The 17,399-nt window shown below is 45.0% G+C and overlaps 1 non-coding gene across 2 annotated transcripts in view; it reads left to right on the top strand.

Moving 5' to 3' along the window:
• Positions 1-11,105, top strand: part of LOC103555798 (uncharacterized) — a 33,652-nt gene extending 22,547 nt beyond the window's left edge. For both annotated transcript variants that reach the window (XR_011522352.1, XR_011522351.1), the window contains 2 exons: positions 7,412-7,538; positions 9,868-11,105. This is a non-coding gene — a transcript (uncharacterized protein). The remainder of the gene's footprint in view (positions 1-7,411; positions 7,539-9,867) is intronic.
• The last annotated feature ends 6,294 nt before the right edge of the window (positions 11,106-17,399 follow it).

The raw sequence follows: 17,399 nt of genomic DNA on the forward strand, positions 1-17,399 counted from the left end.
TTTTTATGAAAACCTGAGTTAATGTGAAGTCCAGAGGAGTGAATACAAGAGGATCTGGGAACCCAACATAAAATATTTGAATTTTTTATTACCAAAGTAGCATATTTCTTAAGAAATGGAATCGGTATATTTAAGAAGATATGGGAATACAGTTCCAACCGGAAGAACATTTAGACTTCCAGCAGGTTGCTTGTGCCCCTAGAGAATTTGGAATGTAAAGGCCATGAAACCTTTCAGATAGAAGGAATTCCTATTTTAGCTGGAAACCTGACTTCGACGTAAAAAAGTCAAACTCATCAGTTCAGTTGTAAATTTAAACTGTTTAATTTAATAATTTATTATTTGAATGTGTCTATAATAAATCGGTGTGCTTAAAAATTGAAATGATCAGGGCAAACCTTTAAGTCATTCCTCCATCTTGCCTTAGTTCACTCTGTTTACAACTCCTGGCCGCCCAGAAGTAACCACTTTATAGATCCTTGCATATCTTTTCAGAGTTCTTTACATCAACTTACAAACAAATTGGCCTCTTATTTTACCGTCAAAATGAGTTTATTTTGGAAAACCCAAAAGAATTGCAATTCAGGAAGTGCGTGCTATGGTGAACCACAGGCAAATCCAGCAAACAAAGGAAAGGAGCTGCTTTTACAGAGGAAAAGGGGGAGGGGGAGGGGCTGTTCTAAAGGAAAATCCATTCGGGGAAAGTAACAGTTCAAGGAGGCAACAGGTTCTCATTGGCTGAGCTGTGATGTTTCTCATTGGCTGAGCTGCAGTGTTTCTCATTGGCTGAGCTGTGATGTTTCTCACTGGCTGAGCTGCAGTGTTTCTCATTGGCTGAGCTGTAGTGTTTCTCATTGGCTGAGCTGTGGCATTTCTCATTGGCTGAGCTGCAGTGTTTCTCATTGGCTGAGCTGTGATGTCTCTCATTGGCTGAGCTGCAGTGTTTCTCATTGGCTGAGCTGCAGTGTTTCTCATTGGCTGAGCTGCAGTGTTTCTCATTGGCTGAGCTGTGGTGTTTCTCATTGGCTGAGCTGCAGCATTTGGATTGGCTGAGCTGTTGCCAGGTAGGGAAAGAAATCTTCCTTCAGTAGCTAAGAAGTTTTAGGTCCTCTGCAGGATGCAATCATCTGTCTCTTCCTGTTCCATGTAATTGATGAGGTATGATGGGGCTTGAGAGCTCCCCCTACAGGTCTTGCCAACTCGAACTTCGTTGAGATTTCTTTTACTATTTTCCACACTTATTTTCCCTTTATTTCATGAAAATGAGGTCATTGTACACTCTCCCACTGCTAATATAAGAGGTCATTGTTGCAGATTTTGAAAGACTTAAGTGACCAAATGCAACACGTGGGTCTTGTTTTGGAGACTGACTAGATAGTTGATTCTTTAGTGGCATTACTGCTGGTATTTCTTGGTGTGATAATGTTGTCATCACATTTTAAAAGATCCCTCATGCTTTAGAGAGCTAGAGTGACAGTAGTTAAGAATGAAATGCTATGATATCTGGAGTTTTGTTTACAATAATACAGTAGGAGAAGGGAAATGGAGGGAGATAGGAAGATGATACGAGGCTGTGTGTGGAAACTGGGTCAGTGGCAGACAAGGGCTTTCTTTTCTTTCATCCTCTCTGTATTGTGTATGTTTGACACTTTCCATAATTTAACACAAATGTTTAGAAAGCTCTTTTGTGCGACTCAGCTTTTTAAAACCAAGAATGGATTGGCTGTAAGATTACATGATAGAGTAAATATAATAACATTGTTTTAATCCAAGTTGTATAATATGTGACTTTAGGAAAAATTTCATAAAGACAAGAGCACATAAAAGTTATAAGTAGAACTTTTTAAATAATATAATAAATATGTAAGTCCCCAGATTAAGGAATCAACCACTTGTGCTGGTTCGAGGTAGCGTGCTCCTTCTGACCCCATTGCCTTCTTCCTCTCGGGGTTAATCGCTGTCTTGAATTTTCTATTGCTAAAACTGACTATAGCGGAGCCATTTCAAATGGAGTCAGAGCTGCCTTTCCAGAGAAATTGCCTTGCCGTCTTGAAGCTTTGACTGGGCCAAAAGGGCAATTGTTTTACAAGCAATTGTCTGAGAATTCAGCAGGAGAACTAACATCTTCATCACAGAGACTGAGGATCATGGACTTTCTGAAGATGGAATCAATGGTCAATCAATGTTTAGCCAAGACTAGCTCTCTGCCTCTGACTCCAGTTAAAATTCTTTGTAGGGGCCAGCCCAGCAGTGTGGTGCTTACAGGTGCTTTCTCTCCAACTTGGCTGGTCAAAGTGCCATCCACTTTGTCCAACAAAATGGGCATCCACTGGGAACCTGCTAGAAATTTCCTCTCTTGGGCTCCTCCCCAGACCTAGCAAATGCGACTCTGCATTTGACAGGATCCCAGGTGATTCTTATGCTTGCTAAGTTTTGAAAAGACAGCTCCACAATATATATCTTAGAGTAAGATTACTGGGTATAGTAGGTTTGGGGATATTCAGATTTTCTGTATAAAATCTTTTTTTTTTTTTTTTGAGGAAGATTGGCCCTGAGCTAACTGCTGCCAATCCTCCTCTTTTTGCTGAGGAAGACTGGCCCTGAGCTAACATCCATGCCCATCTTCCTCTACTTTCTATGTGGGACGCCTACCACAGCATGGCTTGCCAAGCGGTGCCATGTCTGCACCCGGGATCCGAACTGGAGAACCCTGGGCCACCGAAGTGGAACGTGCGAACTTAACCACTGCACCACCAGGCCAGCCCCCAAAAATCATTTTTTTTTTCACAAAGTGTACCAACTTACATCCAACCAACAGTTTTATACATAAAATTTTATATGTATAAAAATATTTTATTATAAAATTATATATAAATATGTCACTATATAATGATTATTACATTTTATCATAAAGTTTTGTATATAATATATAATTAATAATATATTGATATATAATTAATAATACATATGGCTATATTATATAACATGGCTATATTATAATATAATTTATATAAAAAATTTATATATATAAAGTACATCATTGGGCTAATGTTGATGAAGATGTATTTAATATATAAACACATATACCAATCTTTGATATCATCTGACTTTGTTCGTAGACATTAGAAATTTATATGTGTATTTAATGTCCATGTATTTTTAGTTTCTACTCTGAAATGTTTCGAATTTTGAAATCTTTTTTCAAAATACAAAATGCAGTACCATATAAGTGCAAAATGTAAAAAACACAATAAAAAATTGTCTAAATACCAAAAATAATGCATTCCTAGAAATCAGGGATACCAAATATCATGCCTGGATAAAGAAATAACTCATAATGTGTGGTCAGGGTTTAAATTTCACCAGTTTCCACCAAAAATGTCTTTAACAGTTAGATTTCTTTTAAGCAGGGTGCCCACACATTGCACAGGTGATGTTTCTCTTTCAGGTCTCATAGTCTACCTTCAACTTGCCTCCTTCTTTTTCTTTTTTGAGGAAAATTACCCCTGAGCTAGCTGCTGCCAATCCTCCTCTTCTTTGCCAAGGAAGACTGGCCCTGAGCTAACATCCGTGCCCATCTTCCTCTATTTTACATATGGGACCCCTACCACAGCATGGCTTGCCAAGCCGTGCCATGTCCACACCCGGGATTCAAATCTACGAATCCCGGCCCCCTGAAGCAGAACGTGCGCACTTAACCGGTGTGCCACTGGGCCGGCCCTTCACCTCCTTCTTGTTCCTGACGTTGGCAGGTTGAAGTCACCCGTCGGCGCAGTAGAAGGTCCCAGTTGTGGATCTGTGTGACTGCTCCCGCATGCGGTTGAAAGTTAGACCTCAGGGCATGGTTTGAATAGGGTGAGCGTTTTTGCAGCGGTGCGTCTCAAGTGGTGTGTGCTTCCTAATACATCACATTGGTGAAAATAAAAACGCTCTTGCCCCGGTGTGGGCGAAGCCAAAATCCATCGCTGGTTTCAGGTGGGGAGACAGCTCCATTCTCACTTCTTAAAGTTGTCATCATCCAGCGAGTACCGAGCAAAGTGATGTCTTCCTACTCTGCAGATAACCACAGCCCCTTCCCTTTTTCCCCTCCGTGTCTTAGCATCCATTCCTGTTTGGTTTTTGAATCAATTATTTCATTTGGATTGCAAGATGGTGGTTTTTAAATGCAATCATTGCTTCTGGGTTTTTAGCCGGAATTCTGTAAAGTTTTCTGTTATCAGCAAGGGCTATTCAGTTCCTCTTAAATAACGTTCCTGCTAGAAAGTCAGAGGGAAGATTTAATTCTGCCTTATTCAGAAACCAAGTTTCCAGATAAGGATGCAGCCTGCGTCCAATGGTAGGAAATGCTTTTTTCCCCCTGCTTTGGTTTGCCCTTTTTTGAGCATCACTCTGAGTTCATGTATTTTTAGTATTCAGTGTATTTCAATCCATTGCAATTTTGTGGTTCAGGATATCCTAAATTGGGCCATTGGAACACTCGTGCAGCATCCTCTTCACACGGTCCAGGACGGCGGCTCTGGCTTCTGGCTGACTCATTTTATATTTCCGTTCCTGGATCAGCTGTTTCCCCTCGCCTCCTGCTTGTTAATTCGTCTAAGCATTTTGTCGGCATAGACTGGCAGGTGTGGCTGTGTGTGTGGGCATGTTTATGCTGACATTTTATTAGAAACCTGACTTTTTTTACTTTATTTTATATTTAAATCTTTCTTCATAGACTAAAAACCTTGCTTCCTAACAACATTAACATAACCCCTTTGCCTGATCCTGCAATGCGCATAAAATATTTCTAAGAAACGGCGCCAATATTACTTTTAGCAGTAAAGCCACCTGGTGAGAGGTGCGATTTTCCTTCTTTGTGTACAATAGAATATGACACAGTAAGGACGTCAAATTAACTTTTGACTCCAGGTCGTTAACCCGCCAGCTTGATATACCCTTAGCTTCGTTTATTTCAGTATTTCCATTTTCAGATTGCTTTCTTTATTTTTGAATATGTAAACATTACATGGTTCCCGGTTAAAATCTGGATGACAAGGTTATATTTAAACAAGTCTTACTTCTTTCCTTCTCCTCGCCCTGTTCCTATGAAGGGGTTCAGAACAGGCCTCACCAAGAGGCGCCGCTTTGGCACGTGAAATATTTTGGGCTAAAAGGAAATCAAGACCCCGCAGGCTGCAGAAACTTTGACCTCTCCCTTAAAGAATTTAAATTGAGAGTCTTGCCCATAATAAGAGTTATTACCAGAAATAACTTAATACCAGAATGACCCGTCTGTATAGCAGGACAAACCTAGAGTTACAGAACATTTCCCTGCTTATTGTCCCTCTGACGCCCCAGGCCCCATCCCATTCCTTAGCTCAAAATGGCATGTGTACCCCACTTTACCTTTCTGTCAGTGACCTTCTCACGTATGTGGGTTTCCTGTACATACAAAATGAAATTTTATATTCTCATATTAATCTATCTCTTGTTGATTTAATTCTTAGACCTGCCAGAAGAACCTAAAGGGTAGAGGAAAATTTCTTCCTCCCCTACATCTCACTGATTAAAAAAAAAAGTCTGTGGTTTGCAATATATACTCTTTGCCTTTTTTTTGTTGGAATTTTTTTTTTTTTGAGGAAGATTAGCCCTGAGCTAACATCTGCTGCCAATCCTCCTCTTTTTGCTGAGGAAGACTGGCCCTGAGCTCACATCCGTGCCCATCTTCCTCTACTTTGTATGTGGGACGCCTGCCACAGCATGGCTTGCCAAGTGGTGCCATGTCCCCACCCAGGATCTGAACCCGTGAGCCCCGGGCTGCCGAAGTGGAACATGCACACTTAACCACTGTGCCACCAGGCCAGCCCTCTTTGCCCTTTTTTTAGTTTCACTTAAAATATAAACTATAACCTGGAGACCACATGCTATCACTTATATCCATATATAAGAGAGCTTATTCGTTTTTATCTACGTCTGTGCAGTTATTCATTCATGGATGCGTCATGGTTTTTTAAGCAGCCCCCATTGTTGAATATTTGGGGTGAGTTCCAGCCTTTTGCTGTTATAAATAACCTTCAATGAATAATTATGTGCGTATATATATCACTTGACTTTTTGGCCAGCGTATGTGATATTGTGGATTCTGTAATAAATCTCTATTTGGTCTTTGTCCCTGTTTCTGGCTCACAGCTCCCAAAACCCTTGGCATTTCCTAAGGGTTGAGAGTGACGATGGTGTTTCTTCTTATGTTAATGACGTGGGGACTCATTGCCAGGAGAATCAGCCGTGTGATCAGAGGTCTGGAACTTTCAGTCCCATCCTCTGATTTCCAGGAAGGGGAGGGGGCTTGAAGTTCGATAGATTGCCAATGGCCAATGACTCAGTCAGTCACGACTGCGTAATGAAACCTCCATAAAAACCCCAAAGGACAGCTCATCGCTCCTTTTTCATCGAGTTTCCATGTTGTGGAGCAGGAATGCTTCCACATGTCACCAGGCTGGTCCCCAAGCTCCACAAGGACAGAAGCTCCTCTGTTCTGTGCCTCACCCTATGTATCTTTTCATCTGGCTGTTGATTCTTTAATATCCTTCGTAACAAATCAGTTATCAAGTGAGTCAACAGCTTTTCTTGAGTGCTGTGCCCCGTTCCAGCAAATTAATCAAACCCGGAGAGGGGCCGTGGGGACCCCTGATTTACAGCCAGTCGGACGGAAGCACAAGGAACAACCTGGCCTTGCCGTCGGCATCCTGAGTTGGGGGGAGTCGTGGGGACCTCCAGTTTGTAGTCGGTTGGTCAGAAGCTCAGGGAACAACCTGAGCTTGTGACTGGCTCTGACGTGCAGGGCGTTTTTGTGGGACTGCGCCCCCTTCCTGAGGAATCTGATTCTGTCTCTGGGTGGATGATGTCACAGTTGAGTTGAATTCTCAGACACAAGCAGGTGCTTGTTGGTGTGAGGAAGCCTACACACACACACACACACACACACCACACTGGAATCGGGTCCGGGCACCTTTGCACGGTATTTTTGGAATGCCAATGCATCAGGGATGAATGCATATCAAACCTTGGTAAATTGTGCCTAATTTGCCTTCAATTTAGAGGCGGGACGATTTCATACACAACTTGCAACGGCCTCTCCTTGGCGTTCGTTCCTTGGCTTGTAGATAACATCCCTCCAGTGTCCACTTTCGTCGAGAGATGTTCTTCCCTCCATGTGTCTGTGTCCGGATGTCCACCTCTTGTGAAGACCCCAGCCATTGGGCTAGGACCCCCCCTACTCCCTGTCTGACCTCATCTTAACTGGTTTACATCTGCAAAGGCCCCATTTCCAAATCAGGTCACGTTTGCAGGCCCTGGGGCGTAGGATTTCAGCATGTCTTGGGGAGCGACTCCCAACAGCGCCCCACTGAGCCAAAACGGTGTGTTGTCTTAGGACCCGGTGACCTTCCTGGACGTGGCTGTGAACTTCACCAAGGAGGAGTGGGCGCTGCTGGACCCTGCGCAGAGGACGCTCTACAGAGACGTGATGCTGGAGAACTGCAGGAACCTGGCCTCCGTGGGTAAGGACGCCCCCTCCTGCGCTGCATCGCCGACGCGAGGGGTGCGAGTCAGGTTCCAGGAGGGGCGCTGAGAAACGGGAACGGGACTGTTCCATTCCAGAGAAACGGCTGCCGCCCCCACGTGGTGGACGTAGTGTTTCCGCCTTGAAACTGGAAACTGTCTGGCGCATTGCTCTTTGATGCTCTTCATGATTGACAGCCTGTGGGCATCCTTAAGTGGGTGAGCACAGAGCACAGAGCGTTTCAGCGCATGCGTGAGGAAAACAGAGGGACAGAGTTGTTGCTCTGTATTCCTGTTTGCTTTGCTCCAGAATCTATGCAAACCAAAGCATGCACCCATTTTATGGAAAGTCCTGGCCCCGTTGCCTTACATCATGCACTCCCCCATTTCCCCGGGACCAGGATCTCAAGTAGGAAAACCCCATCTGATCTCCCCTTTGGAGCAAGAAGTGGGTCTGGGGGATTTTCCCTGGGCACGTGTGCCCCTGAGTGCCAGGCAGATATGAATCCTTAGGAGGAAGGATTTTACAAACAACGTGGAAATGTTGACTGAGAATTCACGCCATCCCTTGTGGGAAGCAGGTTGGCAGTTCCTTAAAAATTTAAACATAGATTTACTATGTAACCAAGCAATTCCACCCCTAGGTGTATACCCCAAGGAATTGAAAACAGGTGTCCAAAAAGATACAGGTACACCTGTGTTCATAGCAGCACTATTCACGGTCACCAAGGTGGAAACAAACCCAGTGTCCATCAGGAGATGAGCAGAGACGCAAAATGTGGTATAGCCCAAAAATGGAATATTATTCACCCATGAAAAGGAATGAAGCTCTGATGCATGTTACAATGAGGATGAACCTCAATGGCATTATGTTAAGTGGAAGAAGCCTGACAGGAAAGGCCACATATTATATGATTCCATTTCTATGAAATATCCAGCACAGCTGGATCCATAGAGACAGAAAGCAGATTAGTGGTTGCCAGGGGACGGAGGGAAGCGAGAATGGGGAGTGACCACTTCATGGGTACGAGGTTTCCTTTTGGGGCGATGAAAATATCCTGGAACTAGACGGAGATGATGGTTGTACAACACGATGAATGTACTGAATGCCACTGAATTGTACACTGTAAAATGGTTAATTTTATATTCTGGGGGTTTCACCTCAATTTTTTAAAAAGAATCCATTTGATCTGAGGAAAGCTGAGGCTCCTCTATATGTGAGCTTCTTCAGGTACATAGAGCTTTTTGACTTTCATCTGTCTTCTCATATCTTCCCTTTTTTTTCCCAGAGAAAGACTTGTCCCCCTTCATCTTTAAAATGGCACATGAGGGGCCGGCCTGTGGTGCAGCAGTTAAGTTCGCAAGTTCCACTTTGGCAGCTTGGGGTTCGCTGGTTCAGATCCCGGGTGTGGACCTACCCACTGCTTGGCAAGCCATGCTGTGGCAGGCGTTCCACATATACAGTAGAGGAAGATGGGCACGGATGTGAGCTCAGGGCCAGTCTTCCTCAGCAAAAAAGAGGAGGATTGGCAGCAGATGTTAGCACAGGGCTAATCTTCCTCAAAAAAAAAAAAAGGTTCATGGACTCTGTCTTAGTCTGTTTAGGCTGCTATGACAGAACACAGTAGACTGAGTGGCTTAGACAACAGACATTTATTTCTCACAGTTCTGGAGGCTGGAAAGCCCAGGATGAAGGTGCCGGCAGATTTGGGTCCTAATGAGAGCTGTCTTCCTGATTTGCAAGTGGCCACCTTCTCATTGTGTCCTCCCATGGCCAAGAGAGAGGGAAAGCCCTGGTGTCTCTTCCTCTTCTTATAAGGACACAGATCCCATCATGGAAGATCCACCCTCACAACTTCATCTGAGCCTGGTTACCTCCTGAAGGCCCCACCTGCAAATGCCATCACACTGGGGGTTAGAGCTGCAACACAGGAATTTTGGGGGGGGGGGGGAACACGAATTCAGTCCATTACAGATTCTTTGTCCAATTCTTTTCCACTTGGCATTCTCAATCATACCCTCAGTCTCTGCAGAACCATTTCTTAGCAGCATGCCGTCCATACTGAGCCCCTGTCCTTACCAGAGTCAGTCTCCTGACACGGCCCAAGTCCTTAATGGCTTCCTCTGCTTGCTCAGTCTTCCTTCCTCCTTTTCACAGTTGCCTCCCATATGTCAAGTGAACATTTGAAAAGAAATCCACATGGACATTTGCACAATGGGCAAGCCACTTGGAAATCTACACAGGCAATCCCATACAGGGATTTTTATCATCTCCCGCCCACCTTTCCTTTCAACCAAGAACGTAACTTTTGTGCCACTTTATTTCAGATTGGGTGACTCAACATAACACCAGAGACTCCATCCCTCAGCGGGACACTCTTGCTAAAAAGACATTTCATGAAGTGAACAGAGTGTGTCTCGTGAGCAACAATTCCCGGACCCCCACATTAGGAGAAGACTGGAAATGCCACAAAACAGAGGAGCCACGCCAGCAGAGGGGGCAGAAATTGAAGAAAGTTGCTGTTGCCCGAGAGAGAGATGGGTCTCCAGCTGGAGCCTGTGAATATTGTGGCATGCGGGACAATTCTAAACCTAGCTCAAAGCTTGTGCCTTCACAGGGAGATTCCACAAGACGATATATCCCACAATGTGGTTCGAGTATTTTGAAACAAAATTCTGTCTTAACCAGTAATCAAAAACTTTATAAAAACGATGAATACGATAGAGTCTGGAGGCAGAGCATTCCGTTCATTCCATGTGTGAGGACTCCAAAATCAAACACATGGATTGGCAATCAGAACAATGTGCTTCACATGCATCATAAAACTTACGTGGGGGTGGACATTCGTGAGTGGGATCCATTTAGAAGAGTTTTTAGCCAAGAGTTTTCCCTTTGGGCACACAGAACTCACATTAAAGAGAAAACTTATGAGTCTGACCAATGTGAAAGCACTTTCCAAAATGACTCGATCTGTGCTGCGCAGATGCGGTCTTATATGGCACAGGCAAATAATGAGAATAATCGACGTGGAACAACCTTTGCCCCCATTCCAAGCTCTGATCAGCACAGGAGAAGTGGGACTAGAGAGAAAAGCTATAGATGTCACAGCTGCAGGAAAGCCTTCGTTTATCAGTCATTCCTTAGAAGACACATGGAAATTCACACCGGAGAGAAACCCTATGAATGTAAGAAATGTGGGAAAGCCTTCAGATATTCCTTGCACCTTAATAAGCATGTCAGAAAGCACATCGTGAAGCAGTCCTTTGAATGTAAGGAATGTGGGAAAGCCTTCAGTAAATCCTCAAATCTTACTGAACATATAAGGATTCACACTGGGGAGAAACCCTATAAATGTGAGGAGTGTGGAAGAGCCTTCGCTCATTCTTCAGGATTTAAAATCCATCTGAAGACTCACAGTTGAGAGAAGCCCAGTGAATGAAAGGAATGTGGGAAAAGCTTCACTAATTTTCTCAAAATACTGGGTGCAGAAGGAGGTTATATGGGTAGGGAAAGTCTTTCCTGAATTCTCGTATTCTTTTCTAATAAAATCCTGTAAGACGGTGAACTGCCCCTCTGTGTACCCTGAAAACTCTGCCATGTGAATTTTGTACGTAGTATCTTCAGTGCAATTCAGTTACATACATGTCGTCCCACCAACTTGAAGCCCTGTTTGAGCCACATTTAATTTAGATTTGGTGTGCTCTGCGATACCATTTTTGTCCGTTTGCTGTTATCGGTCGTGATTTGACCGTGTTGTGGTCAGAGTCGTGGTCTTCATGTTGCTGATGTGGGCTACTTATTCTGACTTTCATTGTGGGCTCATGGCTGATTCTGTCAACTGCCCGGCCATATCCATTCTTCTCCTCTTTACTAAAGGTACCTAGGTTTGTTTTCCCAGAGTTAATGCTGTTTAATGTTTTGTGGGGTCTTTGTGAGGAAGATTAGCCCTGAGCTAACTGCTGCCAATCCTCCTCTTTTTGCTGAGGAAGACTGGCCCTGAGCTAACATCCATGCCCATCTTCCTCTACTTTATATGTGGGACGCCTGCCACAGCATGGCTTGATGAGTGGTGCCATGTCCGCACCCGGGATCCAAACCAGCGAACCCTTGGCCACCAAAGCAGAACATTTGCACTTAACCACTGTGCCACCAGGCTGGCCACAATGCTGTTTGATGTTTTTGAACACATTTCCCAGTTTTTCTCATAACCGATGGTGGGCAGAGCTTATACCCCTGGCCAACGAGGACGGCAAAATTCACTGGTTTGGATTCCTAGTGAGCTGTTGGAGATCGGGGGATGGTTTGTCACTCTTTTTCTCTTAACCGAGTTCCCCTTGCTCTCCTTCCTTGTTGCTCTCTGGAAACTGGATGAAATTCCCTGAATTAGCACAAGCAATTTTAGGATCATTGGAATGAAGGTCATGGTCTCAATAACACAACCCTCAAAATACGAGATTTCTCACTCCCCAGTGGCCTGTGTTTTGGCGTCCATGGCTGCAATAGACTGTATTTCTGGACTTATTACATGAAGCAAACCCATAGTTTGATTAGAAAGCATTTTAGGGGAGATTTTTATGATTCAGTGAAGTGCTAAATGCTAACCCTAGTGTGTGGCCAGTTTTTTTATAACTGCCTCTTGTGTATTTCAAAGTACTGTTCATTTCTTTGATTTGGGGTGGGTTCAGCATTCAGTACATGTCTGAATGGTTAAGCTTCTTGAGTGTTTTTACAATCTTTCTCTCTCTCTCTCTCTCTCTCTCTTTTTTTTTTTTTGGTGAGGAAGATTGTCCCTGAGCTAACATCTGTGCCAATCTTCCTCCATTTTGTATGTGGGACGCCACCACAGTGTGGCTTGATGAGCGGTGTGTAGGTCCACACCCAGGATCCGAACCCACAAACCCTGGGCCACTGAAGGGGAGCTCGTGAACTTAACCACTATGCCACTGGGCCGGCCCCTTTACAATCTCTTGATTGTAAGATTTTTGACTCCTGTTCCATCATTTACTGAGCAAGTTCATAATACAACAGCCCACTCTGGAAGTGGATTATCAAAGTCTTAGAGCCTTGTTAATTCTTACTTAATGTGTTTGGAGACAGTGTTATTAGATGCGTAGGAGTTTGGGCATTTTCTTTATTAACAGGTGAGTTTTCTTTCTAGTCTATGTTTTCACCATCTTTTCTACCAACAATGATTTTTTTGGGTTCATTCCTGTAATAAGGGTGAAAATTTCTGTGTCCCTCACCATGAGCAAGGCTTTGCAGGTATCACCTCATTTATGACCAGCACTCCACGGAGAAACACTTTGAACATCCCCTTTTTTTAAAAAAAAACTTAACTTATTTTTTTTTTTTTTGAGGAAGATCAGTCCTGAGCTAACATCTGCTGCCAATCCTCCTCTTTTTGCTGAGGAAGACTGGCCCTGAGCTAACATCCATGCCCATCTTCCTCTACTTTATACGTGGGACGCCTGCCACAGCATGGCTTGCCAAGTGGTGCCATGTCCACACCCGGGATCCGAACCGGCGAACCCTGGGCTGCCACAGTAGAATATGCAAACTTAACCACTGCACCACTGGGCCAGCCCATGAACATCTCCTTTTTATAAATGAGGAAGCTGAAACACAGCATGTAAGGAAACTTGCCATTGTGAAATGGCTTCTTCTGAGTTTCGAAGCAATGGGTGTTTTCATTGTCACGTTCAGAGTTCAGGACATGTATTAGTTTCCTGTTGCTGCTGTAACAAGTTTCCACATATGTAGTGGCTTTAAATAACACATGTTTGTTATCTTACATCTCTAGCAGTCAGAAGTCCAAAAGGGGTCCCCCCGGGCCAGAATCAAGGTGTCCACAGGCTGCATTCCTTTCTGGAAGCTCTAGGAGAAAAATCCATGTTCTTGCCTTTTCCAGCATCTGGAGCCACCTGCGTTCCTTGGCTCATGGCCCCTTCCTCCATCTTCAAAACCAGCAACCATGGTTGAGTCCTCAGATCACATCCCTCTGATCCTAACTCTTCTGTACGAGTCCTTCCACTTCCATATATAAAGACGCTTGTGACTACGTTGGGCCCACCTGGGTAATCCAGGATCATCCACCTTCTCAAAATCAGCTGATTAGCACCCTTAAATCCATCTACAACCTTAATTCCCATTTGCCGTGTAAGGTAAGATATTCACAGGCTCTGGAGATCAGGGCGTGGATATCTTCAGGGGCCATTCTTCTGTCCACCACAGCACATAGGTGAAACACCAAGCTTATTAACTGACCAAAAGAAAACCTTCAATGCTAAATTTTTCTGGCTTTCGACACTGTCTTATTATTAACCAGACGTAGTTTCCTGAGCATCTCCTGCAGGCCATGGACTGTGGACTCTGGGTCTAAATCGGGTCAGCACACTTTTTCTGTAAAGGGCCAAAGAGTGAATACTTTATTCTCTGTGGGCCACGAGGTCCCTGTCTGCGCTGCCCACTCTGCCATTAGAGCACAAGGCAGCCATACACATATGAGCAAATGGATGTGGCTGCATCCCAATGAAATTTATTTATGGACACTGAAATTTGAATTTCACATAATTTTCACATATTATGAGATGATCTTGTTTTGATTTTTTCCAGCCATTTAAAAGTGTAAAACCGGGGCCGGCCCTGTGGCTGAGTGGTTAAGTTCATGTGCTCCACTCTGGCGGCCCGGGGTTTCGCTGGTTCAGATCCTCAGCGCGGACATGGCACCGCTCATCAAGCCATGCTGAGGTGGCGTCCCACATAGCACAACCAGAGGCACTCACAACTAGAATATACAACTGGGTACCAGGGCTTTGGGAAGAAAAAAGAAGAAAGGAGGAAGATTGGCAACAGATGTTAGCTCAGGGCCAGTCTTCCTCGCCAAAAATAAATAAACAAATGAATAAAATAAAAATGTAAAACCATTCTTAGCTTACGAGCCTCATTTGGCCTACAGGCTATCTTTTACTGACCTCTGGTCTAAAACAAAGAACAAACCAAGGCTTTACTTCATCATATCCACTTTGTTGTGGAGAAGACAGATAGATAAAGGCATGGCTCTGTCTATCCCTATTTTTTTCCTTTTCCTTTCAGTCTTTTAAAAATTGGGAAATATAATAGCACAACCAGAAGGACCTACAACTAGAATATACAACTATGCACTGGGGGTGGCAGGGGGGGCTTTGAGAATAAGAAGAAAAACAAAAGATTGGCCACAGATGTTAGCTCAGGTGCCAATCTTTAAAAAAAAAATATTGGGAAATATGGATACCCAAAAGTGTATGAAAATGTCCACACACAGTTAAAAGTCAATAAGTGATCACCACGTACCCACCAGCCAGGCCCATAAATGGTTCATCATTAAGTGTCAAGCAATTCGTGTCATCAGTGCAGCCCCCCAGTTCCCAAGAGGGAGCCACTGTCTCGCCTTTCAGATTCTTCATTCCCTCGCTGTCTATGCTGACTGCCTATGCGTAAATCCCCGAATGCCATATTTCCTGTTTCTGCTGATCTTTGTGCTACATATTGAAGATTTCTTTGTGTCTTGCTTCTTTCAGAGAAAGAAAGAGTAACCCAGGGAGGCAGCAGGTAGCTTTCACGCTTTCATTCTCGCTGTCCTGTGGGTCCGTTTAGTTAAATTCATTTAGGAGACCTTCATTATGTACCTCCCTGTAGACACTGCAGACATTGCTGCTAACACCAATTTCGATCGGTTTCCTGCTGGATATCTGTAGTCACTCGTGAAGTGGAATGGCTGGGTTGTACGTCGGGCAGATGTTCAATAGAAAAGCATTTGAGACAGAAGAGGATTGTATGATTCCATTTCTATGGAATTTCCAGAAGAACCAAATCTGGCGAGGCAGCAGGCAGATCGGTCGTTGCCGGGGGTTGGAGGTGGGGCCAGGAATTGACTGCAAACTGACGAGAGGGAAGTTTTTGGGATCGTGGAAATGATCTAAAACCGGGCTGTGGTGATGACTGCACGATTCTGTAAATTTATGAAAAATCATGGAATTGTACACTGACAATGAGAGCGCTTTACAGTCTGTAAATTATACCTTCCTGAACCTGTGGAGGAAGAAAAGGAGAGAAAAAGAGGGAAAGAGAGAAAAAGAAACGTCACAAGTCCTCTCGGGTGCCCACAGCTGTGTGACACCCAAAAGCTCCAGTAAGTTTAGCTTTTGGTGTTTTGGGAAGCGCTGGGGGCAAGACACTCACTCTGTGATGCCAGGATCTCTCCAGCTTGACCCTGTCTCCCCACCCCCACCGCCTGCCTTTCACAGAATCACTGCTTCATCCCAGAATCTGGGTGCCTGCAGGCCCTTCCCGTCAGCCCCGGACCATGCCAAGGGAGCCATGTCCACTCCTATCCCCAGGGAGCACCATGCAGAGGAAAAAGACCCCAGCTGGGAGTCAGAATCCCTCGACTCAACTCCCGAGGGGGCAAAAATAGGGCTTTGGGGATCCCCTGCCTCTCCACCCCCGTTCCCATGGTCCTCAGTTCCTACAGCTGTAAAAGGAGAATTTTTAACGATTGGTTTAACGAACATACACCAAGCCCCATTTAAGAGGTTTACAAATATTAACTCCTTTAATGCTCACAGTGAACCTATGAAGTGGGGGACTATTATTCCCATTTTATAGCAGAGGAAACTGAGGCACGGAGAAGCTAAGCAAGCTGCCCAAGGTCACACAGCAGGCTGGGGGCCAGGTGGGATTCCACGCCGGGTTGTCCTGCACCAGAGACTTGGCTCTTAGAGGCCTCCCTGTGCTAACCGGGTCCTGAATCTGAGTTCTCTTCTGTTCTCCCCTGCCGGGACGCGAGCTCTGGGGGCGGGGACCTCGTCGGGCACACAAAGGCATTTAATGAACATTGTGGAAGGAAGAAGGGATGGATGGTCTTAGGGTGGCCACACATCTCCGTGACCGCCGAGCCCTCCTGCAGCGCGGCGCCCCGGGAGCTATACTCGTGGCCGGGGCTTCCAGTCCCGGGAATCGGGATCCTGCGGTCCAGGCGGGACAAGAAATGAACCACCTGCTTGGACCGTCAGAGTCGAGGATGGAGCAAAACCCACTGGCGGCGGGGCGCGCGCGCCACCTGGCGGCCGAGTCCTGCTAAGACCGCCGCCCGGAGACGCACACGTTGCTTTGGGCGAAGCGGAGGCCGCGTCTCCAAGGGAGTCGCTATCCGGGGTGTTAACGGGGTTTGTCTGGAAATCAGTGCATGAAGCCGGGGCCGTGGACCAGCGGCTTCCGAAGGTTTCCGACCGTGATGCACGGTAAGAAATCATTTCACATCAGCATAGTTTCACTACCTACCACCCCGTCCCACAGAATGTTTATTCTACCCTATTCCTGTTTTTAAATGCTGGGCAGATCTTCTTAAATTGATTTCCTGCCTCGATTGAGTCTCCACTGATAATCCAGGATAGTGACTTCCACTGTCCCAGATTATCCCCCCCTTTTTTTTTTTTTCAACTGCCAAAGATTCTGATGGAGAAAGTGTTGGCACCTAGACCACTCCCCCAGTGATATTTCCCCACCACGGTCAGGCTGCCTCCACTGCCAGCTGTGATTTCAAGCTGAGGAACTGGGCTCAGAGAGTTGAAGACACTTGTCCAAGGCCACACAGCTTGGATGCCGCAGTGCCGGTTTCTGCCTCACTCTTGGAGGAAAGAAATCACTAAATGTCCCAAATTTCACTGCTATTGAGTATAATTTAATTCGATCCTTTCTCCATTTTTGCCAATAAGATCGAGCTGTGCTAGTCTGCTCTTTTCTTATATTATTTAATGTAAATGAATGACATTCCAGAGGTCAGGCTTAAAAATGCAAGTTTTCATATGCAACAAGATGAATC

Source organism: Equus przewalskii, chromosome 9 (assembly GCF_037783145.1).
Source record: "Equus przewalskii isolate Varuska chromosome 9, EquPr2, whole genome shotgun sequence".
Classification (NCBI taxonomy): domain Eukaryota; kingdom Metazoa; phylum Chordata; class Mammalia; order Perissodactyla; family Equidae; genus Equus; species Equus przewalskii.